Source organism: Mus musculus, chromosome 7 (genome assembly GCF_000001635.26).
Source record: "Mus musculus strain C57BL/6J chromosome 7, GRCm38.p6 C57BL/6J".
Classification (NCBI taxonomy): Eukaryota; Metazoa; Chordata; class Mammalia; order Rodentia; family Muridae; genus Mus; species Mus musculus.
Window position 1 is genome coordinate 12,938,316 of NC_000073.6, and position 25,002 is coordinate 12,963,317.

The 25,002-nt window shown below is 45.0% G+C and overlaps 2 long non-coding RNA genes across 3 annotated transcripts; one reads left to right on the top strand and one right to left on the bottom strand.

Moving 5' to 3' along the window:
• Window positions 1-10,275: 10,275 nt before the first annotated feature.
• On the bottom strand, window positions 10,276-23,502 carry 1810019N24Rik (RIKEN cDNA 1810019N24 gene). Its single transcript, NR_166501.1, has 2 exons — window positions 23,374-23,502; window positions 10,276-11,670 (listed from the first exon to the last, which is right to left on the bottom strand). It is a non-coding gene; the product is annotated as an RIKEN cDNA 1810019N24 gene (long non-coding RNA).
• Gm29638 lies at window positions 11,670-23,572 on the top strand. Of its 2 annotated transcripts, none has more exons than XR_391162.4 (2): window positions 11,670-12,038; window positions 23,172-23,572. It is a non-coding gene; the product is annotated as a predicted gene 29638 (long non-coding RNA). The 2 variants fall into 2 exon arrangements; XR_391161.4 differs by having other exon boundaries at window positions 11,670-12,028.
• Window positions 23,573-25,002: the final 1,430 nt, after the last annotated feature.

The window sequence follows — 25,002 nt, forward strand, 5'->3', positions numbered from 1 at the left end:
TAGCTTTTTTTTGTTACCCATTGTCTCTTTTACCATGACATGATACTCAAAGAGCACAGAGCTCATGACCTCACTTGATAAGCTCCGTGCACCTGTCCCCAGTCAACCAGACTATCTACCTTGTCCCCATAGGAAGTTCCGTTCGCCCCAAAACTGGGTCACCGGATTTTTGTTTTCAGTTTGCCATGTGATGTATGCAATAGATAACTGGATTGTGTCTCCTTCCTTGTCTCCCTCTGAACATTCTCACATGCAATCCCAGATATTAACTCAAGGCTTTCTAGGGTAGAGCTTAGGGGCCGGGTCTCTCTCAGTGTGCCCAGCTGGTCCCACCAATCTCAGACTGCCCCTGCCTTGGGACCCTTTGGTGATAGGCAAGCACTCTACTGATGAACTCAGCCTCACCACAAGTCATCATATGGAGCCTGCCATGTCTTAGGTCAAGTTTGAATTCAACTATACCTTTTTAACATTATGTTAGAATGCTGCCCATGCCTAGGTGGCCCATGGATATGTGGGCCAGATAACACTTTCATGATGGTCACTTGATGTCTTATGGTTAGACAATCAGACCCAGGCCCTTATTGGTTTCAGTATAACTTGACACATATGGAAAGAAAGAACCTCAACTCAACTGAAGTATTGCCTGTGCTCATGTTCGTGGGGATAATTTTTTGTATTGCTAATTGATGTAAGAGGTCCCAGCCTACTGAGGGTAATACCATCCCTAGACTCTGGGATGTATAAGAAACCTAACTGAGGCCAGGCGTGGCGGCACACGCCTTTAATCCCATCACTCAGGAGGCAGAGGCAGGCAGATTTCTGAGTTCGAGGCCAGTCTGGTCTACAAAGTGAGTTCCAGGACAGCCAGGGCTATACAGAGAAACTCTGTCTTGAAAAAAGAAAGTCTACCAGATAACTCTCCACTGTTAGTTCCTGGCGTTTCTGAAGTTTTCAACTTGGTGACTCCCAAGTTGAAAGCCTGTTTATTCTAGTTCCCAGGAGACAAAACTGTTGAACATTTTACCCTGTTAACCTGGGCAGCATTAATTTGTAAACAATGGTCCAGTAATAATCTAAATTTTTCTCCAAATGCTAACTACAGAAGGTGTAGAGTTTTGTTTATTTGGTTGGTTGGTTGGTTTTGGTTTTAGTTTTGGTTTTTTTGACACAAGTTTTCTCTGTCTATCTCTGGTTGCCCTTGAACTCAGAGATCTGCTTGCTTCTGCCTCCCAAGTGCTGGGATTAAAGGCACTCTTGTTTTGTGTTTTGAAATATTTATTTTATATGTATGAGTGTTTTGTCTGTATGTGCATGTCTGTGTACCACACGCATGCCTGGTTCTTGTGGAAGCCAGAACTGTGTTAGAGCTCTGAGGAGCAAGAGGTGGGGTCGGGGGACTCCTAATGCAAGTGTTACAGCTCTGAGGGGAAATGTATTCTGGCAGTAAGGAGCTAAGGAATACCACAAAGTCACACTGCATAACAAACCTCACACAAGAGATGTATTAGGAGGGAAAGACCCCCAAGGGTGGCTGCCTCTGCTTCAGGGGAAAGCAGCAGAGAACTGAGCAGAAGACAGGGTTGTTTGTTTGTTTGTTTTATGTACATGAGTTCTGTAGCTGTCTTCAGACACACCAGAAGATGGCATCTGATCCCATTACAGATGGTTGTGAGCCACCATGTGGGTGCTGGGATTTGAACTCAGGACCTACTGGAAGAGCAGTCAGTGCTTTTAACCGCTGAGCCATCTCTCCAGTCCCTACAGGGTTTATTTTTATATAGGGTTTCTGGGGGAGAGAGAGTGACAGGGCCTTCCAGGGTGGAGATTTCCCGGGATGGGATGGGTGGGTTTTCAAATTCTGAGCTTGAGCTTTTTACTCTTGGCCACCTGTATCTAGAGAGGTTGGGTTCAACCTTTGTGGTGGTTTGAGTGTTCTCTGGGTGGAGCCTGGTGGTTGGAGGGCCTCAGGGGTGGGGCCTGGCTACTCACCCACCTTGAGGAGCTTACAAGGAGGCATCAAATTCCCTGACTCTGTAGTTACAAAACTTCAATAAGTCTGACATGGGTGCCAGGATCCCAACTCCGGTTGTAGGGAGGAACAGTAAGCAGATATATCCATGGAATCACCCTCCAGCCCTTCAGTCATCCGTTTTGCTCAGTGTAAGACTGCCTTACGCTTGCTTGGCAAGCGAACCATGGCAGGGTCTTCATTGTCCTTCCATTGGACAGAGATCTAAGCTGAGGCCTCCCAGAGTTGCCCCAGTATTCAGGGGCAACTGTTGACATCACACATGTTGCCCATATGAGAGCAGTAAAGTTTTAGACTTTCCAATTAGAAGCGGCCCTGAATTGTGTGTCAAATAATTTGAGACCCCTGTGATATCAGAATTTCCATTCATTGTGTGGAACTGAATGAAAATTGAACTGGGTCCAGATGACGTGAATGGGGTGTGGAGGGCTTTTTTTGGAAAGTCTCATTTTGAGACAAGGTCTCACGATGTAATGATGGTTCCCCTGGGACTTGCCATGTACTTGGGGCTGGCCTCAATTCTTCAGAGATCCACTGGTTTCTGCCACCTGAGTGATGGGATTAAAGACAATCGCCACTAGGCACAGGTTCTTTACTGTTTTGAGACAGGCCTCCTTTAGCCTAAGCTGGGCATAAATGCACTATGTAGCCATCTCTCTCTCTCTCTCTCTCTCTCTCTCTCTTTTTAAGATTTATTTATTTATTATATGTAAGTACACTGTAGCTGTCTTCAGACACACCAGAAGAAGGCATCAGATCTCATTACGGATGGTTGTGAGCCATCATGTGGTTGCTGGGAATTGAACTCAGGACCTCTGCTCACTCTGGCCTTGCTTGCTCCAGCCCAAAGATTTATTTATTATTATTATATATTATATTATATATACAGTACACTGTAGGGGCTGGTGAGATGGCTCAGTGGGTAAGAGCACCCGACTGCTCTTCCGAAGGTCCGAAGTTCAAATCCCAGCAACCACATGGTGGCTTACAACCATCCGTAACGAGATCTGACGCCCTCTTCTGGAGTGTCTGAAGACAGCTACAGTGTACTTACATATAATAAATAAATCTTAAAAAAAAAAAAAAAAAAAAACTCTTACAGTACACTGTAGCTGTCTTCAGACACACCAGAAGAAGGCATCAGATCTCATTACGGATGGTTGTGAGCCATCATGTGGTTGCTGGAATTTGAACTCAGGACCTCTGGAAGAGCAGTTAGTACTCTTACCTGCTGAACCATCTCGCCAGCCGCCGTAGCCAACTCTTGATCCTTGTGCTTCAGTTTCCCAAATTCTGCGATTATATACATGTGATACCACACCTGTCTCTTGTGGAGACTACATCAGTGAAGAAGCAGGAAGTATTTTGAGATTCAGGTTTGAACTTGTTTATACTACTGCCCAAGACCTCCTTGGAAAGAGTAAAGAACTTTATGGGCCAAAGCTTTCTGTCTCAGATACTGAGATGGTGCACAGCACTTAGAGATAGCCAAGAAGCATGGTTGTGAGGACTTCCCACACTTAAGGGCTGCAAAGTTTTAGTTCCCTATGATAACAGGTGTCCATCAAACCTCCCTCTACAGCAGTTTCTCATCCAGTTGATCTCATCCCCTGCTTAATCAAATGGCCTAAGACCATGGGAAAACACAGATATATTAAGAATTATAACAGCCGGGCCGGGGTGGCGCATGCCTTTGATCCCAGCACTTGGGAGGCAGAGGCAGACAGATTTCTGAGTTGGAGGCCAGCCTGGTCTACTCAGGACAGCCAGGGCTATACAGAGAAACCCTGTCTCAAAAAAAAAAAAAAAAAAAAAAAGAACAAGAATTATAACAATAACCAGGCAGTGATGGCACATGCCTCTAATTCCAGCACTTGGGAGGCAGAGGCAGGTGGATCTTCGAGTTTGAGGCCATCCCTGTGTACAGAGTGAGTTCCAGGAGGACAGCCAGGGTTATATAGAGAAACCCTGTCTTGAGAAAAAAAAAACTAACAAGCAAAAGACACACTTGTAAAACACAGATGGAGATGACATGCTATTGAGGACACAAGCCTGAAAGGTGGAATCCAGCCTGTTATCTATCTAATCCAACCTTGATTCCCTGCCTTTTAGGACCTCTGTTACCTGAGGGCTAAGAAATCACATAGGCAATAGCACTTACACTATACAGAAGAAATTCATAGCTTGCCTGCTATGACCTGTGCAGCTAAGGTCCTTTCTGGTTTTTGCTTTTTTACACAAGGTTGTGCCTAATGTAGCCTGAGCTACATAGGAATATCCTGTCTTAAAAAAAAAAATAGTGGGGGCTGGAGAGATGGCTCAGCCATTAAGAGCACTGACTGTTTTTCCAGAGGTCCTGAGTTCAATTCCCAGACACCACATGGTGGCTCACAACCATCTGTAATGGGATCTGATGCCCTCTTCTGGCTCAGGAGTTAAGAAATGGTTCTGTCTTGTTTGTTTGTTTGGAGACAGGGTTTCTCTGTATAGTACTGGCTGTCCTGGAACTCACTTTGTAGACCAGGCTGGCCTCGAACTCAGAAATCTGCCTGCCTCTGCCTCCCAAGTGCTGGGATTAAAGGTGTGCGCCACCACCGCCTCATAAAATTATTTTCATTGCTACTTCCTAACTGTAATTTTGCTATTGTTGTGAATCATAACATAAAATATATGTTTTCCAGTAGTCTTAGGTGAACCCAAAATGGTTGAGACCACTGTTTTAGAAGACCGAATTTGGTTCATAGTACCTGTGTCAGGCCAATCACAACTGCCTGTAACTCTGGAGTCAGGGATCTGATACCCATTTTTGACCTCTGAGGTCATCCACACACATGTAGCACACACTCACATTACTTATTTATTATATGTAATTACACTGTAGCTGTCTTCAGACACCCCAGAAGAGGGCATCAGATCCCATTACAGATGGCTGTGAGCCACCATGTGGTTGCTGGGAATTGAACTCAGGGCCTCTGGAAGAACAGTTGGTGACTCTTAACCACTGAGCCATCTCTTCAGCCCCCACACACTCACATTAAAAGAAAAAGAAAAAAAAAAAGCCACACAATGGTGACACAAGCCTTTAATCCCAGTACTCGGGAGGCAGAAGAAGGAGGATCTCTGGAATTCAAGGCTACCCTGGTCTACAGAATGAGTTCTGGGACAGCTAAAGCTACACAGAGCAACTCTGTCTGGGGGAAAAAAAAGGTTTGGAGGAATGGTTCAGTGGTTAAGAGCACTTCTTACTCTTGCAGTAGACTGGAGTTTAGTTTCTAGCACCCACACTGTGGCAGAGGGGCAAGGGGAGGGGCATTCACATCTGTGAACTCTAGCTTTGGAGGACCTAATGCCCTCTTCTGGCCTGTGGAGAAACTGCATTCAGATAGTGCAAAGGCCCCAATGCCATAAAAATAAACCTTTAAAACAAATAAGAAAAAAAACCCTATTATCTCATGTCCTGACTCTGATGCCTCCAATGAAACACTGAGCTAAAACTCTGAAGTGAGAAAAATGAAGCAAAAAGTGCTCAAAGGAGCCAATGCCAGGGGAAAGGGTTAGCCTCACGAGCAGGCTCAAGAAAAGGAAATGGCTAAAGGAAGAACCTCACCCAACACACTTAGTGCTGTAGCTCAGTGGCAGAGGTCTTGTTGAGCATATATAAAGTCATTGGCTCAGTGGTAACACACACACACACACTCACACACACACACACACACACACACTCACACACAAACACACACACACTCACATTCACACCACTGACTCTCTCTCTTTCTCTTTGGTTTTTCAAGACAGGGTTTCTCTGTATAGCCCTGGCTGTCCTGGAACTCACTCTGTAGACCAGGCTGGCCTCGAACTAAGAAATCCGCCTGCCTCTGCCTCCTGAGTGCTGGGATTAAAGGCATGTGCCACCATGCCCAGCTAACACGAACTCTCTTGCACACATAACACACACTTACACACACACACTGTAGACATCAAAAGCGTGGGAACTCTAGTTTGATATCACCTAGGACAGAATCTAGTGCCAGCTAGAACTGACAAGATGCACAGCAAGCACCTAGCCTCTAGGAGTTCCAGATTCCCAACTTTCCACATTTATGCCCAGCCACTGAAGGAAACAAGCCCATCTTACAGAAAGACAGATTTTTCAGTAACTATGTCATGTGAAGGAGTGACCAGTACTTTAGTATGTGTGAAGGAGACTCTTCACTAGGGTTTGGGAAGCTGGAAAAGTGGCATCGTCATTGACCCCTGCACTGATGCCAGAGGTATGGCTTTACCCAGAGACACTCCTGCTTCCAGCTGTCAGTCTCTGTAGCTGGACCTCTTCCAGACCTTTTGTGTGATCCCAGATTTCAGATCTTCCTAGCTCATGAGCCACGGATTTTGACTGTGATCCAGTTGAATATAAAAGGGACAATTCTGTGAGGAATGGATAAGCTGGTGACAGTTCATGAGAGCAAGATGATCTACCATGTCAGTGCATGGCTACGGACCAGAAATTGGAGGGTGTTACATTTGGAACTCATTCTATTGGGGAAAACATCGGGGCTGCAAAGAATATGTGAAGCTATGTATGTGATCAGCTTAGGACATGTTAAGTTGAGGTGAACATTTTTCAGCTGAAGGCTAGGAACAGAGAACATAATTGAGTTTAAGCATAGTTGAGGAGAAGCTGTCATGAGAGTAGGGAAAACTAGTGGAGAATTAGAGAGTTACCAAGGCCTGGGCTATGTGCCAGGTATGGAGACCAAGCCACCCAGGTATGACAGACCATTCACCAGGCATGAGGACAGGCCATACAGTAGGCATGAAGACAGACCCATGCACCAGGCATGAGGACAGGCATTACACTAGGCTTGAGGACAGAGTCAACAAGCAGGTATGAGAGAACAGTCACCAGGTCCCAGTCTCCTCTGGCGTATCTGTCATGCCTATTTATGGATTTGTGTTATTAGAATGGAAGTGATGGAATGCATGAGTGAGTTATGTCTTCTGAGGAGCAGCCAAGACATCACATGACAGACCCCATTGGGGAAGACTGAGATGTACATAGAGGAAAAGATTGAGCTTTACAGAGAAAACATTCAGGACTTGGATGTCCCTAGAAGTTAGATCCCCAAACAATAACCAGCGCCTTGTATTTTACAGGGAGTAGGTAAGATAACATCACCCACTCCTTTTTCTTTCTTTCTTCCTTCCTTCCTTTCTTTCTCTCTCTCTCTCTCTCTCTCTCTCTCTCTCTCTCTCTCTCTCTCTCTCTCTCTTTCTTTCTTTCTTTTTTTCCTCCGAGATAGGGTTTCTCTGTGTAGCCCTGGCTGTCCCGGAACTCACTCTGTAGAGCAGGCTGGCCTTGAACTCAGAGATCTGCCTGCCTCTGCCTCCCAAGTGCTGGGATTAAAGGCATGCACCAACACTGCCGGGCACATCACCCACTCTTTTTTTTGTTTGTTTGTTTGGTTTTTTGTTTTGTTTTGTTTTTCGAGACAGGGTTTCTCTGTATAGCCCTGGCTGTCCTGGAACTCACTTTGTAGACCAGGTTGGCCTTGAACTCAGAAATCTGCCTGCCTCTGCCTCCTGAGTGCTGGGATTAAAGGTATGTGCCACCACGTCCAGCTGAGACATGTCTTTAAATATTTTTTTCATTCTTTCCTTCATTTTTTGTTTTTTAGTTTTGTTTTTTAAAACAGGGTTCTCCTATGTAGCCCTGGCTGTCCTGGAACTTGCTCTGTAGACCAGGTTTGTCTCAAACTTACACATCTGCTTGCCTCTGCCTCTAGTGCTGGGATTAAAGGCATGTGTCACTACCACCTGGCTATGATTTTTTTTTTCTTAATCTAAGAAAATGTCTTTATGTGTTCATGAGGCCACATAGGGAAAAAGACAAGTGAGGTACAAACTACAGTACCAGAACCCAGATCACCTACAATGGCCACTCAGGAAAAAAGAGTGTCTGGGACCTGAGTTTGAAATAATCTGAACCTGGAATAGAAAAAAAGACAGAAAGCAGAAGTTGGCCACTATGCTGAGGGATGACACAGGGTTGCATCAAAGAACGTCATGACCTCCTTATTTTCCAGTCATTTGGTAGAACAGGTGTGTTTGAGGTGCTCCAAGGAGTTCTCCTGGGAGAAAGGTATGGCTACATCTTTAGAGGTCACGCTGCAAGCTGGGCATGGTGGCAGAGGGAGAATGGGTAGCTGAAAATCAAAGATGGTTTAATGGATATGCCCAGGCCATGGCCCCATGGCTCAGATTTACCACCTCAATCGCTGGCATCTTATCTCAGTATCCATTCAGCTCACCATCCTCTTGCTTACTCATAGCTCATCTTACTCAACCAGAAGACATTAGTCTTGACGTTCCTGGGGCCACTCCTTCAAAGTCCTAGTAGTCTGCAGTATCCAGACCAGCCTGTCCAAGAGGAATGAACAAGTATGTAGATGGCTAGTATCTACACGTTGGTTTGACCATTATCTTTGTGTCTCTCAAACATAAATGAAGCTAAGTAAGGTGGCTAACAATGCCTGTAATCCCAGGATTTGAGAAGTGAAGGCAGGAAGATTAAGACTTCAAGGCCATCCTTCAATACATTCTGAGTCTGAGGCCAGCCTGGGCTACATGACACCCTGTCTCAAACAAAACAACAAACAAACAAACAAAACCCCACAAACAAAAAATCTTGGGATCTCATTTTTCCATTAAGCCTTTATAGGAGGGTCTAGGTCACATTACTCACATGCCCTCTTCAGAACATCTACAAACCCTCCATATCATCTTGCCCCTCCTCGTGATCTTGCTTCTACCCTCAGCTGCCCAGACCCATGAGCAATCTCAAATCCCTGTCTTCTACCTGTGCTTTGGCTGTGAGTTATTCCCTCACAGCTGTCTTTGCTCTAACCAATTTCTGATCCACTGACTACATACCCATGGCTTGGAACTTGGTGTAGGCTGATTCTTTCTGTTTCTGCTTCTTGATCAGCCTGACAAAACCCTAATTCCCCAAGGAAGATCACCACACTGGTTTGTTTGTTTGTTGTTTCATGGGGTGGGGAGCATGCTGAGGATCAATACCAGAGTTTTTTTGCCCACGCTAGGCAAATCCTTTACAATTGAGACAGGGTCATGCTAAATTACTCATTTTGGCGTTAAACTCACTTTGTAATACAGGTCTTTTTGAATACATGATCATCCTGCCTCAGCCTCCTGACTTGGATTAAAAACCAGCCTGGGGGGCTGGTGAGATGGCTCAGTGGTTAAGAGCACTGACTGCTCTTCGGAAGGTCCTGAGTTCAAATCCCAGCAACCACATGGTGGCTCACAACCATCCGTAAAAAGATATGACTCCCTCTTCTGGTGTGTCTGAAGACAGCTACAGTGTACTTACATATAATAAATAAATAAATCTTTTTTTAAAAAAAAAAACAGCCTGACCCCACCCAGCCTATGCTTCATTGTTTTGTGCTAGTTCTACTTGGCCAAACTTAGTACTCTGAACCTAACCTATGTATGGCTGCTCATAATGGATGTCCTTCCTCCATCCTTGGATGTCTCTAGTTTGAGACTGCTCAAATACAAAACCCAACAATTCTCTCCCTTAAGACCAACCTCCATATTTCCCAAACAGGGGTCAACCTTGGTAACACTTTCTCACAGACTCACAGCAAGTCATCTAGTTGGCCAAAGTCAAGCAGGTTCCAAAGTCAGCTATCTGGTTCCATGGGCTCTTGTTGCCAGTCACCAGAAGCGCACACCTCCTGGCTGGCCTTCCCATCACTATCCTCACCATCCTCTCCGTGTGTTCTCTAGCAGGCAGCAGCTATAGGGAAAGTCCCGTGGGGAAATAACCAACCCTGTTCTAGAAATTCAAGCTCAAAAGGCTAAGTAGGTGGTTCTGGCTTCTGTTAAACTGCCGGCTTGCGTTACTTCCCTCTGCAACTACCAACCAATATGTTGTTTTCTGTGTTCTTTGCCTTAAAAAAGTATCCTGTAAAATGTATTCGAGGTTGCTCTGTGAGAAGTGTTTTTCTCTAGGCAGTTGTCAACCAGACTCTTAATTCGGACTTTGGTCTTATTGAATGGTCTTTGGGTGTTAGGGGAAGGTTGGTGGTCCACTGTCTATGAGCAGATATCCATATCAACACACCCAGTTGAGAAGGTCTATGCTTGCGCTGGACACCCAAAGGATGCATTTTCTTAATTCAGGGGATAGTAATATACAACATAAAGAACAACACAAACCCACTTGTCTCCATTTATAGACCCCATTTAAGGACCAGACCATAATTACAAAAATAAAAAGGCCATAGAATAGCAGCTCCACAACAGACCATAAGTCCCAGAAACTAGGCCCTAAGACACCACCTCCAGGGAAAGACCATGAAATCCAGACCAAGATCATAAAACCCCCTCTGGAAGAATACCCTGGGGACCATCACAAAAAAACCGGGGAAATATCTTTGCTCAGGATGGGCCATCTGTGCTATCTCATCCTGTGGTTAAGCGTTCATGACATAGGAATACAGACCACTGACCACCTGTGACCCCCTAGCACGCACCAATTACATTTTAGATTACCTAATCCTTCTAGAGTTCCCTACAAGGCCTGTGCACCTTTGTCTGGGGTCACCATTTCAAAAATGGTTGACCTCAGCATGCTGGTTGTATCTGCAGAATAAATGCTCATTGTCTTTGCATACTATCTGAGTCTTGGGTCTTCCTTCAGCAATTTTCAGATCCATACAGTTTTGAATATCATGTCCTACAAGACTCCAGGTACTTGAGATGCCAGATCTCCCTGCACTAGATCTTGGGCACTCTCTCTTCACTGTAGTTTGGGTCCGTCAGCGTACAAGCTCTGGGCTGGGCAGATCCTCTCGGGTTAGCCTAACCTTTACACTTCCATTGGCTTAATGACAATGGAATATCCTGTAATAATGGGTATCGGCCCTCAGGCTCTCGATCTTCCTAACTTGAGAAACCTACGGGGACCACAGGAACTAAAGCCAAGAGCGAAGAGCCCGAGCCTCTTGGCGCAGGTTCTACTACATCCTGACACTCTCTGTCCGTTCCTTCTAGCGGAGCGCCACGGGCTGAGAGGAGAACGAGCTACATAAAGAACGCAATACAGGACCCGCGTGGGGACCAGAAGTCCCGCCCCTTCCGCGGCTGCTCTCCTGATTTAAACCATACCTCTGAAGTTTCATTGGCTCAGGATGCTCAGACAAAGGCACACTGTTTCCCAGAAACCATCACGGCACCGTTTTTGTGGTTGCCACGGTGATCGTGACAGAAACGGATATACATTACTAAGCGCGCGCAAGACCTTTCTCTGCCCAATGAAAACCCAGAAGAGCATTTATGGGTGGGCCAAAGGGACGCTGGGAGTCATTTTCTGGACCGGTTCGTAGAGAAGGCGGGACTTCTGGCTTTTGACTGGCCACTTCCCCTGCTGGCTGTGGAGTGGGCTATGTCACCATGTGGTTTTACTACGGCAAGGCTGCTTCCGAGGGGTCGTGGAAACTGGAGCTGAGAAGTCAAGGACTTAGGCCTCCGTGATATCACGTTCCCCAGAGTCCCGATGATCTTGTCGTGTCCGGGGGGTGTTCCACCCAAAAACTGAGCGTGTGCACCATCTGTAGGGAATGTCGTAGACAGAGGCTCGGAAAGACTTGCAGGTCACGACCCTCGCCCTGCCATTTCCTGGCTCGCTTTTCCTTGCCAGTGCTACTGACGTAATAGGCGCTGATATGACCTTTGGCTGGGGCCTCTGAGACTTTCCCCGAGCGTTTATTTCTATAAGATGCCGAGCTTCTTGGCTACACAACTGCACTGGTGGCTTTCACTACACTGTTAATGATCTGTCATGGGGTGAATCACCTTGACCTGGGGTTCTCACAAACCACTTGGTCTTCCATGGGAATCTCTGCTTCTACACTACAGAGCGGGAAAGGGGAAACCAGGGTACTTGGAATGACGCTATGGCCAAAGAAGGTCAGTCCCTGTGAGTACAAGTCAGGTGTGGAGGGACTTTGGGGTGTTCTCTCTTGCCCTGACACCAAGGAGAGTAGTCACACACCTCCTTCCAGTCTTCCTCTCCCAATTCTGACATTTCATCCTATTGTCCCCTGACTCCTACTTCACCAAGCCTCACTTTTTCTACTCCCCCCCTCCCCATACTTCAACTCTTCTGTTATTGGCAACCACATAACATGTCTTGAGCTGGTTTGTATCCTTAGTTATTGAAAACGAGCTCTTCGAGACTGGCTTCTTCACTCTAAGTGTGGGCATGCTGATGATCAAAGGCCTGTCTTTTCTTTGCACAGCACTTAATGCCAACTTGTTCTCCAGTCTCTCTACTTAGGCCCTTCAGGTGGCAACCATGTGTTTCCATAGTGATGACAGAAAAGCCCAGACTATAACCCGCTGCCCTTGATATTTGATCTTTTCAGAAGGGAGAGTGTCACAACTATTCAATGCAGCCTGCGCATTAGGGACAGCAAGCATCTTTGTATGAAATCTGTTCTTAGCACCTACACACACACAAAAAAAACCCTGCCAAGGTCCACCTTTAAAAATTCTCTTACTTCTTTCAATACTCTTCCAACAGTCCTCCCTGACTCCCTTCATAGAACATGGTATCTTTTTACCACTCATGTGCCCAAGTAACTGTATACAACGGTATTGAAGGCTGATACCAGCCATCTGCCAATTTGTCTCTGTATACATGTCACAGATATTCTAAGCACCTCACTCATTGAATCTCCTGTCTCCACTCTAGTGACAATATATTGCTCTTCAAATGTGACTCTTCTCAGTTCCTGCAGGATATCTTTCCATCCAAGGCCTTCCTGGAAACCCATATCTCAAGTCACATTTAATTGCAAGGCTTACCAGAAAGCTTGTGAATAGTCAAAAAAGAAAAAAAAAATCTTTGAAAGTGTTTTGTTTTGTTTTTGTTTTTCGAGACAGGGTTTCTCTGTGTAGACGTGGCTGTCCTGGAACTCACTCTGTAGACCAGGCTGGCCTCGAACTCAGAAATCTGCCTGCTTCTGCCTCCCAAGTGCTGGGCTTAAAGGCATGTGCCACCACGCCCGGCTTAAAGTGGTTTTAGGACAATATCAGGTTTTGAGGCTCCTCTGAAGCTTTTGAGGGAGTCCATCCAGTGGGTAACATGTTGACTATTTGTTCCCTCTTTCTCTCCCGAGTCCTGCACCTTCATCTGCCACTCACACTGCCCCTGAGGATGCTAGGTGTTACCCCACTTCCCAAATTATGGAAATGAAAACCTATTTGGTACATGGAAAAGTGCTCCAAGCTTCACCCTTTTAGCTTGTACTTTTTTTTTTTTTTTTTTTTTTTTTTGGTTTTTTCGAGACAGGGTTTCTCTGTGTAGCCCTGGCTGTCCTGGAGCTCACTTTGTAGACCAGGCTGGCCTCGAACTCAGAAATCCACCTGCCTCTGCCTCCCAAGTGCTGGGCTTAAAGGCGTGCGCCACCACGCCCGGCTTAGCTTGTACTTTTTAAAAGATTATTTTTATCATATGTGCACTGGTATTTGCCTGCCTGTATATCTATCTGAAGTATATCTGTGTAAGGATGTCCAATTCCCTGGAACTAGCGTTATAGACCGTTGTGAGCTGCCTGGGAATTGAATTCAGGTCCTCTGGAAGAGCAGCCAGTGCTCTTAACTGCTGCACCATCTCTTCAGCCCCTCAGCTTATATGTTTACTAGCCTAGTCCATTGTCGTCCATTTTGCCACAGAGGTCACTTATGTAACAGCCCAGATTATCCACCCACAGGGATTTGTTTATATGCTTCTTTTTGCTAAGAGATGGCTGACACTGTATTTTGTAGCTAATGCTGTGGTGTCAGAACTAAAGAGAAGGCATCAGAACCACAGAGACTGAAAACTGAGGAAAAAGAGGCAGCTTGGACATTATTATCCACCTGCAACTGCTGGGCTTAACTTCTCGAGACAGGACAGTTTCCCATCCGGTTTGTGGTGCTCAGATAATTCTGCTCCAAACCCTGCATTTCTGGTAGGTGAAGGAGTGGCGGGTATCACGGGAACAATTGCAGGTAAAGAACACTCTTTCTTGCAGACGACATAAACCCTAATCAATAAAGCTTCAACAAAATTGTTATTAGTGGTGAATGGAATCAAAACTTCTCACTATCTGGCTTCAGGTACTAATTTGATTTAGGGCTCACATTGTAGCAGAAGGCTTTCTCTGAGCCAGACATGCAGTATGCCTGTAATTACAGCACTTGAATGACTGAAGCAGGGGGACTGCAAATTGGAGGCCAGACTTGACTACATAGCAAGTATAAGGTCAGCCTGGGCAACATGTGAGATCTTTTCTTAACCAATATCCTCCCCCGCCCCCCAAAAAATCAAAAATAAATAAAAATAAACAAAAGAGCTTTCTCTTTTATTCAGTAATGCTTTCCTCAGTGGCAGGCCTCCCTTAAGAATCAATATAGATGTCAACAGATTTATTTGTAATTGCTCAGAGTCCTGGGAGATTGGTTTGGGATATTCTGGGACACACACAAACAAACACACACAAACATAGAGCATGCCAAGTACCTTACACAGATCTTTTAAGGAGCTTAGAAGGCAAGCTTAAGTCGAGGACCCTTTGCCAGAAAGGTAGGGTTTCTTTTACAAGATCTCCCTGTAGCTGCCAGGATACAAGAGATTAAACTCTGATGACCATTATGTTTTCTACTCTGAGACTGATAGAACTGGACTTTCACCTCTAATTTCAAGTATCACTTCTGCTTCTACTTGGTGGAGGGCAGTTAGTACACTCAGAAGGGACGGCCTGGAGTTAGGATCTGCTCTGATACCTTGGGATGCTCAGAAATTATGCAGACTAGCCCCATGCTCACTGATGCTTTCCTTTAGAGAACTGCTTGTCTCATGCTTCTGGGTACTAGGAGGCAGAGATATCACTGAGTGGAGCTACACACTGTGAGTAAACATTGTAAGCCAATGGGTTCTTCATGTGCGGAGAGCCCCAAAACTTTCTTTTGTCTGATTTGCCTCGAAGCCATTGTTGGGCCAGGAACACATGGTATATAGATCTGTGACATTGAAGGATTCTACAAACCTTTAGACTTTTTTTGCTCTGTTCTGTACTGAATTTTTTAAGGGGTATGTCCTTGTTCTATAGAAAGTGGAGGTTCAGTGACAGGTAGATCTCTGTGAGTTCGAGGCCAGCCTGATCTACAAAGCTAATTCAAAGGTAGTCAAGGCTGCTAGATAGAGAAACCCTATCTTAAAAAGCCAAAAAGAAAGAAGGAAGGGAGGGAGAAAGGAAGGAAAGAAAAGAAAAAAAAAGATGGATGGCACGTAGAAGTTCTCTCCTGTGGCCAAGGTCACCATGAGGACAAATTTAATAAGCACTGAAAATCAGATGGTCATAGTTGAATGTGGTGGTGCATGCCTGTAATCCAGCATTGGGATTCCTCCCCAGCAGGAAGATCAGAAGTTTGAGGCCAAATATAAGACTGTCTCAGGGGGCTGGTGAGATGGCTCAGTGGGTAAGAGCACCCCACCCGACTGCTCTTCCGAAGGTCCAGAGTTCAGGTCCCGGCGACCATGTGGTGGCTCACAACCATCTGTAACAGGATCTGACGCCCTCTTCTGGTGTGTCTGGGGACGGCTGCAGTGTACTTACATATGATAAATAAATAGATCTTTAAAAAAAAAAAAGACTGTCTCAAAAAAAAAAGGGGGGGGCGGGGGCTGGAGAGATGGCTCAGTGGTTAAGAGCACCAACTGCTCTTCTGAAGGTCCTGAGTTCAAATCCTAGCAACCACATGGTGGCTCACAACCATCCGTAATGAGATCTGACACCCTCTTCTGGTGCATCTGAAGACAGCTACAGTGTACTTAGATATAATAATAAATAAATCTTAAGCCGGGCGTGGTGGCGCACGCCTTTAAGCTCAGCACTTGGGAGGCAGAGGCAGGTGGATTTCTGAGTTCGAGGCCAGCCTGGTCTACAAAGTGAGTTCCAGGACAGCCAGAGCTATACAGAGAAACCCTGTCTCAAAAAACCAAAAAACTTCTGTTTTTCAAGGAGCTGCTGTAATAAGAAATGTATGTGGTTTAAATTCCCCCACTGCAAAAAGAGATTCCCCTATTGTTTGATGTCACTGAATATGAACTTGAATATATCCAACTCTTATGAACTAGGATAATGGGATTCAGACATCTCAATATATGTTTTCCATTTACCACAGTCTCCACAGTTTCTGTACCCACCTAGGCTACCCATCTGGCTACTGTAAATCTCATAGCCAGTGACACTTTATAGACTCTGCTCTTCTAAGACCTTATAGATGGGTAGGTCCAGAAGACAGAGGCCCCTCAACTGCTGCAGGAATTATTGAGAACAAAGAGACCAGTTCCTGCTGCCCTAGGATATACTGATGATTGCCACACCACCATCTAGTCTTCAAAGCTGTCTAAGAACCAAGAGATATACTGGGCACAGTGACCTTCAGTCCACCCCCAGAAGACTAAGCATTAAGATAATCCAGACTAACAGGCATTGGAAGCGGCAGCTTTGCACTGTTAGAGCTAATTAACTTTTCAGTTTCTCCCCACCAAGAGAGTGATCCCTGAAATGAAAAGATTACTTTAACAGTAAGGGTTTTGTGGGCTGGAGAAATAATGAATCAGCAGTTAAGAACACTGACTGCTCCTCCAGAGGTCTAAAGCTTTCCAGCAACCACATGGTGGCTCACAACCCTATAAAGCGATCTGATGCCCTCTTCTGTCATGTAGGTGTACATGCCGACAGATCACTCCTACCTTAAACAAACAAACAAAACATCATTTGCAGGCTGGACAAATCCACTGGTGGGAAATCCTTGGAGGTCATCAGCAGGCTCTAGTTCAGACCTTCTAGGTCAGGGAACAACCTAACCCACTGAAGATGGGGATAAGTGGGAACTGAGGTGACCCAAGGGCTCCCTTCACTTACTCTGGAGAATAAGAGAGCACAGAGCAGGGGGAGGGTATGGGGGACTTTTGAAATAGCATTGGAAATGTAATTGAGGAAAATACGTAATAAAAAAATATTAAAAAAAAAAGAATTCAACTCAAAAAAGAGAGAGAGAGAGCACAGAGCACTGCTTTCCCTAAGTGAGGGAGGTACATTCCGTGAGTCCTAGCAGCCTCTTGACAAGCACATATCTGGCCAGGCGTGGTGGCCCAAGCCTTTAACCCCAGTACTCTGAAGTGGAAATGGGCAGTCTCCATGAGTTCAAGGCTATCATGGTCTACATAAGGCCAGCCAATATTACATAATGAGAACACATGATGGTGGTAGTTTTAGACAGGCTTTTGTAGATAACAAAAAGCATCAGAAATTGTTTAGATATTTAAGCCAAAAGCTATGTTTATTTCCTGATGAGATTCTAAATGTGTGCAAAACATGGTGGCTGTAAACTGATAATGCATTTGCTGTGTGTTTATAACTCAAGTGCTATAATACATTAATATATATTTCAATATCACATATTCTGTACTAATGTAAATAATTAAATTTTGTCTGCTGTTTTTTTTTTTTGTTTTTTTTTTTTTTTTTTTTTTTTTTATTTATTGATTATATGTAAGTACACTGTAGCTGTCTTCAGACACTCCAGAAGAGGGAGTCAGATCTTGTTACGGATGGTTGTGAGCCACCATGTGGTTGCTGGGATTTGAACTCCTGACCTTTGGAAGAGCAGTCGGGTGCTCTTACCCACTGAGCCATCTCACCAGCCCTGTCTGCTGTTTTGTAAAAGTAAGCTGCAAATGTCTGGATGAGAAAATTAACTATGCTTTCACATAGGAAAAAAAAAAAAAAAAAGCCAGGTAGTAGTGGCCTATGCCTTTAATCCCAGCAGTTGGGAAGTAGATACAGGTGGATCTCTATGAGTTTGAGGCTAGCCTGGTCTACAGAGCGAGTTCCAGGATAGCCAGGCACACACAGAGAAACCCTGTCTCAAAAAAAACCAAAAAAAAAAAAAAAAAAAACAAAAAAAAATCAATTAAAACAAAAAACAAAAAAACACAAGTGGGCTGGAGAGATGATTTGGTGGTTAAGAGCACTGACTGCTCTTCCAGAGGTCCTGAGTTCAATTCCCGGCAACCACAGGGTGACTCACAACCATCTGTAGTAGGATCCAATGCCCTCTTCTGGTGTGTCTGTAACATCTACAGTGTGTGTGTGTGTGCATATATATATATATATATATATATATATATATATATATACACATACATACATACATATATATATATACATATATATATATATATAGTATATGTAAAATAAATTTAAAAAATCTTTTAAAACAAACAAGCAAACAAGGGGTTGGAGAGCTGGCTCAGTAGTGGACCCAGGTTCAGTTCCTCACAACCATCTATAACTTCAATTCCAGAGGACCCATGCTTTCTTCTGGCCTACTTGGGTAACAGACACCCAAGTAGTACAAAGACATACATGAAAGCACAAGACCCATACACATAATTTAAAATTGTATGCAAATAAAAAAGTGCATTTCTGTCATATACAGAAAGAAGAGACCACAGAACAGTCTTTGCTTGAACAGCCACAGAAAGAGCCAAAACCCAGTAGAGTTGTGGGTAGGCAAAGAAGAGGGACTCCAACTTGCAACTCAGCTTTCCATAGGCGCCATGCCAGTCATCTCAGAAAGAGCAGGCAAATCCACTTGCAGTGAGACATCTGGACTCACTGCTTCACTCAACTTACTGCTTTGTAAAAAACCGACTGTAGCCGGGCGTGGTGGCGCACGCCTTTAATCCCAGCACTCGGGAGGCAGAGGCAGGTGGATTTCTGAGTTCGAGGCCAGCTTGGTCTACAAAGTGAGTGCCAGGACAGCCAGGGCTACACACAGAGAAACCCTGTCTCGAAAAACCAAAAAAAAAAAAAAAAAACCGACTGTAAGCTAATGTGTGACGGTGCAGTTGGGAAAGCCGGGTAGTGGCTGTGGTGGAAGTGGTGACACTCACCTTTACTCCTAGAACTTAGGAAACAGAGGTAGAGTGGATCTCTTGGAAGTTCGAGGCCAGCCTGCTCTACAGATTGAGTTCTAGGAAGCCAGGGCTACACAGAGAAACCCTATGTCAAAAAGAAAGAATGAAAGAAAAGAAAAAAACAAAGAAAAAAGAAAAAGAAGAAAGAAGGAGGGACTAGGTAAAACAACTCAAGTAGTGGACATCATCTAGGGACTAGAAGTCAGTAGAAATAAGTTAGCCGGAGAGTCAAGACTAAGTGGCCACGGCCCCAGCAACTAAACATTAGTGGCTACAGAAGGATGCCTAGCACGATGTTACTTCTGCTTCCACTTCCCATTCACCAAGCCTGGACTCCCTGTTGGCTTCTCTTGTAACTAGAGACACATCTGTCTCGTTAAGCACCCAGGATTCTTTACTCTGTGAAATCACAGAGTCCTTGGAAGATGCAAATCACAGGGAAAAGAGAAGATAGATGGGTAGTTAGCTTTCTCTTAGGTCAACCCACGGCTGACAGACCAGAGGGATCTCATCTCATCTTTGCAACCAGGAATGAGAATGTAGCTCAATTGTAGAATGTTTGGCTACCCTATGCAAGGCCCTAGGTTTGAGCCCCAACACAGAATTCTTTTCCAAAAAAACTAGAAAGTTATAAAAAAACGCTTTGAAGAATGTTTCTAAAAATAGCTCAGTGTTCTTCCTCACATGAAGCAACCATGTCTGCAATTCCAGGCATAGCCAGGCTCCTAGAATAAATGTTTCAGAAAAAAAAAAAAAAAAAAAAAAAAAAGGCAGGGGAGTGGGGAGCTGAGTATAATAGGAGCACTTGGAGGCAGGTGGATTTTCATAAGTTCAAGGCCACCCAAGGCTATACACTGAAACCCTGGAAAGGAGAGAGGGAAGGAGGGAGAAAGAGAGAGAGGAAGAGAGAGGGGAGGGGCTAGATACTCAGGCATATACCTCAGAACTTGTAAGGCCGAGGTAGGAGGATTGTGCATTTGAAGCCAGACTGGGCTACGGAGTAAAACCATGTCTCATATAAAAAACTAAAACAGACCCAAGCAGTGGTAGGCAATGCACACCTTTAATGCCACCAGCACTTGGGAGGCAGAGGCAGGTGTATCTCAGTCTACAGAGCAAGTTCCAGGGCAGACAAGAGCTAGATAGTGAAGACCTGTCTCAAAAAACCAAACCAAACCAAACCAACCAACAACCAAAAATAAACTAAATAAAAAACCATGAATGAGGGCCGGGCGTGGTGGTGCACACCTTTAAGCCCAGCACTTGGGAGGCAGAGGCAGGCGGATTTCTGAGTTCGAGGCCAGCCTGGTCTACAAAGTGAGTTCCAGGACAGCCAGGGCTACACAGAGAAACCCTGTCTCAAAAAACAAACAAACAAACAACATGAATGAAATCAGAAACCTGGGGCAGAGGTGCCATCAACCTAGACAGACTCCAGCCATGAGACTAAGATTCCCAATCCCGATTCCTTCCCAGGAAAGCTTCAGCATCAGGGCTGGCTGGGAAGAGCAGCAGGCTACACCTATAACCCAGTTCAGCACACAAACAGAAGAGCTAGTTCAGGTGAACAAACAATCCATGCTCCAACTGGGGAAAAAACTACTCCTGAAGAAAACAGGAAGGGCAAAGCAAGCCTAGGAACGAGTGCTGGGGTGACTGTGAGGGCCTTACTTGCAGCAGCAGTGCAAAGGTCTCCAGCATCACAACTCAGCCTCAGGAAGGGGCCTCCAGGCCTGGGGAAAGCATGCAGTCACACCCTCAAAGTTCACCTGCTCCTGCCACGATGGCAACAGCTTAGGTCACCAGACCAAAAGATGGCAAAAATGATACTGGGGAGAGGCTGTGTATAAATCCATCCGGTCGGTCCTCAGTTCCACATCCTGCCACTTCTCTAGCAGCAGTCTTTCATGGCAAGTAGATCCCCTACACAAACACATTCCCAGGTAAGCCTCTGTCTCAAAGCTCCAGAGCCACTCTCTTTTTTCATTGATCATCGTCTGCCCTGAATAGACAGACGACGCGTAAGCTCTGGTTTCCAGATTCTGCCTCCCAGAATCACCAAGGTTGGGCTCTGTCTTAGTTAGACCCTGGTCTATTGTCTCATACTTCTTTGTCACATATATAAGACTTCTTGGACGTGCCCACCACTGTCCCTATGACTTACCCAAGTAGCTTCTTGCTTCTTTCCCAGATGCCTACGAATTGTGCCCAAACCCTGGCTGCCTGATTACTGCAATGAAGATCCTTTCTTGCCCCAAACCTTCAAAACTTGAAGCTGTCTGAGGTGGCAGCACCCAGCCCTTCCTTTGATTCTCCTATTTTTTGGCTCTATTCCTAACTTCACCCAGCCACTAAGAACCAGAGCTGTAAGGTTCTGAATGCTGTCCCCTTACCAGCCAAGCTACAGTGTACATCTCCTTAAGCAGTATTCAAAACGCAGCCTCCTTACAAAGCAGGTCCAGAACAGCCAATTACACAAGAGAAACCCTATCTCAAATGGGCGGGGTGGGGAGCCGGGAAGGCTTAAAAATGCTAATGGAGGCCTGGAAAGATGGCTCAGCGGTTAAGAGCACTGACTGCTCTTCCAAAGGTTCTAAGTTCAATTCCCAGCAACTGCATGGTGGCTCACAACCATCTGTAATGGGAACTGATGCCCTTTCTGGTGTGTCTGAAAACAGCTACAGTGTACCTACATATATAAATAAAATTAATCTTTTTAAAAAATGCTAATGGAAAGGCAAAAAAGAGGGGGTAGGGGGACTGGAGAGATGGCTCAGTGGTTAAGAGCACTGACTGTTTTTCTAGAGGTCCTGAGTTCAATTCCCAGCATCTACATAGTTCATGGTTCACAACCATCTGTAATAGAATCTGATACCCTCTTCTGGTGTGTCTGAAGACAGCTACAGTGTATTCTTTTTTTTTTTTTTAAGATTTATTTATTTATTTTATGTGTATGAGTACACTGTAGCTGTACAGATAGTTGTGAGCCATCATGTGGTTGCTGGGAATTGAACTCAGGACCTCTGCTCACTCTGGCCTTGCTTGCTCCAGCCCAAAGATTTATTTATTATTATTATATATTATATTATATATACAGTACACTGTAGCTGTCTCAGACACACCAGAAGAGGGCATCAGATTTCATTACGGATGGTTGTGAGCCACTATGTGATTGCTGGGGTTTGAACTCAGGACCTTTGGAAGAGCAGTCAGTGCTCTTAACTGCTGAGCCATCTCTCCAGGGCTACAGTGTACTCTTATACATAAATAATTCTTTTAAAGAAAAAGTCATCTACAAGTTTTGACCTTACCAGCAATCTACCTTCATCTCATTTTGCCTCAGTCCCAGGGGCCTTAGTCACCTTTTGAACATATATATACACAAATATACTTTCTCCTGAAGTTGCTTCTCCCTTTCTCTGACTTTATAGCATGTACCACAGGTCAGTCAACTGGTCCTCTACTGCCACAACGAAACATCCACCATGTTAAAGATGCCCTTCCCTTTAAAAAAAAATGTTTATTTATGTATCTCTGAGGAGGTCTATGTGTGTACATGCATGTGACTGCAGATGTGTGAGGAGTCCAAATGTGTAGATGTGTGCCTGTAATCACAATACTGAGACAGTGAAAGCAAGAGACACACAGGAGGGGGGGTGGTTAGGGGGAGGAGAAGGGAAGAGGAAGGGAGGGGAGAAAGAATAAAGAGGGAGGGAGGGAGAGAGAGAGAGAAAGGAGAAAAGAATAAGTGATGGTTGTAGCTTGACTGAAACTGTGAACTTGGAGGTCGGAGCAATATAACTTTGCATCTGTTGTTAAACTAGCCAGATTTTATGATGTGGAAATAAGAAAGATAATTAGAAAAGTGCTCATGGAGTATGTCTTCAGTAACCACAAGTTTGACACTTAAGGTAGAGTCTCCTTATGAGTCTCCCTTCCTTCTTCCAGTTCACCCCGAGCATCTCATTGCCCCTGGGCAGCCAGAGGAAGCTTAGGGTGCTTCAACCCTTCCAGACTCCCGGGGCTCCCTCTATCTCTCTTAGATTACCACTCTACCCGGTCTCTCCCTAACAGATCCTGAACACTCCAGCTCAGCCTCACTTCCAAGCAGTTGCACACGGAGTCCCTATTCATCCAACGGCTTTCTATACTGTTTTCCAGAAGTGGGAAACCCTCGGCATTACGCGTAGTGGGGGCGTTGGGACCTTAAAACTGACGTGAATCTACGATTCCCAGTAGCAAGGCAAAACACCAGAGGACGTGAATATGAGCCTACCGTCTCGCTCGCTCGGAGACTCAATGCCCAGGGACTTCAAGCCTGCAAGGACTAGGAAATGGAAAGCATCGGCTACAAGTGCCGTCCTCCCCATTACCCTTCCTCTCCGGTCCCAAGGAGGCGTGTACTAAGTGAAAGGACTCGGCTTATAGATCCCACCCATTTGGCGAGCAAAATAAAGTCACGACTCCGTTGCGCACACAGCCTGAGAAAAAGCTTTTTTTTTTTTTTTTTTTTTTTTTTTTTTTTTTTTTTTGAGAAAAAGCTTTTCATCTGGGTTGTGATTGGCTCAGAGTCTAGAGAGCCTCACAGTCTTGTGGTAAATGTAGTTTCCACCCGGCATCTGGTGAGCGAGGAGCGAGCTTTTGTTCTCCGTGGCATTGACTTAGCGGCATTGTAGAGAACGTAGAGAATGGAGCTAGGCAGAGGTGTCATACACCTTTAATCTCGGTGAGTTCGAGGCCAGCCTGGTTCACAAAGCAAGTTCCAGAACAGCCAGGGCTACACAGAGAAACTGTATTGAGGAAAAACAAAACCGAAACAAACAAACAAAAAATATGGCATGGATATAAATTAACTTCCGTTTAGGACTCTCCTTTTAGAGATTCCCCGCAAGTACCAGTGCCCTGAGATCCTTTTTCTTTGTTTGTTTGGTTGGTTGTTTTTTTTTTTTTTGTTTTTTTTTTGTTGTTGTTGTTGTTTTTGTTTTTGTTTTTCGAGACAGGGTTTCTCTGTATAGCCCTGGCTGTCCTGGAACTCACTATGTAGACCAGTTTGGCCTCGAACTCAGAAATCCGCCTGCCTCTGCCTCCCGAGTGCTGGGATTAAAGGCATGCGTCACCACTGTTCGGTGAGATCCTTTCTTTAATGACATGGAGTGCCCTTCTAATTTAGCGGATTCTGACCCAAAGTTATTAGCATATTTGAAGAGCTTACTAGTACTTCAATTTCACCCGCGGGGCTCCTCTGCCACTTACTGAGTCTGAACTCCCCCTTGACTTGAGCACCCAGGCCTCGATGAGACTCCTGGGGATTCTGAGCTCACTTAGAAGCTGCTGTGATTTGTAGTCTGGTGGTGAATTTTCTGGGTGGCTTGATACTGACTGTGTATACCAGGATAGCTTAGAACTCACAGAGATCTATCTACCTGACCCTGTCTTCTGAGTAATGGGGTTAAAGGCATGAAGGCATGAGCCACCATGCCTGAGAAAAATAATATTAATTTTACATTTATTTGTATGTGCCTGCCATGAGATTTATGTGGAGGTCAAAGGACAACCACAGTAGCCAGTCCCAGGTACTGAGCTCTGATCACTGGGCTTGGTAGCAATCTCACCAGCAAGGGTACTGAGGGTTTAAACTCAGGTCTGTATACGTACACGCAAGCGCTCTTAACCCACTGAACCATCTTCCTAGCCTCGTAACCTTCCTTTTGAGAGATGATATAGCAGGGAGAGAAGTTTCAGAAAATAAGAAAGTCCAAGGTACCAGAAAAAACATACTAGGCAGGCATCCAAAAGAAAATAGACTAGGGGGGGGGGAGAGAGAAAAGGAAACGTTGTAACTTTCAGATACACTTTACTGACCCTGTGGTAGCTTGTGGAGATCATCTCTCTTGGCTTTCTTTCT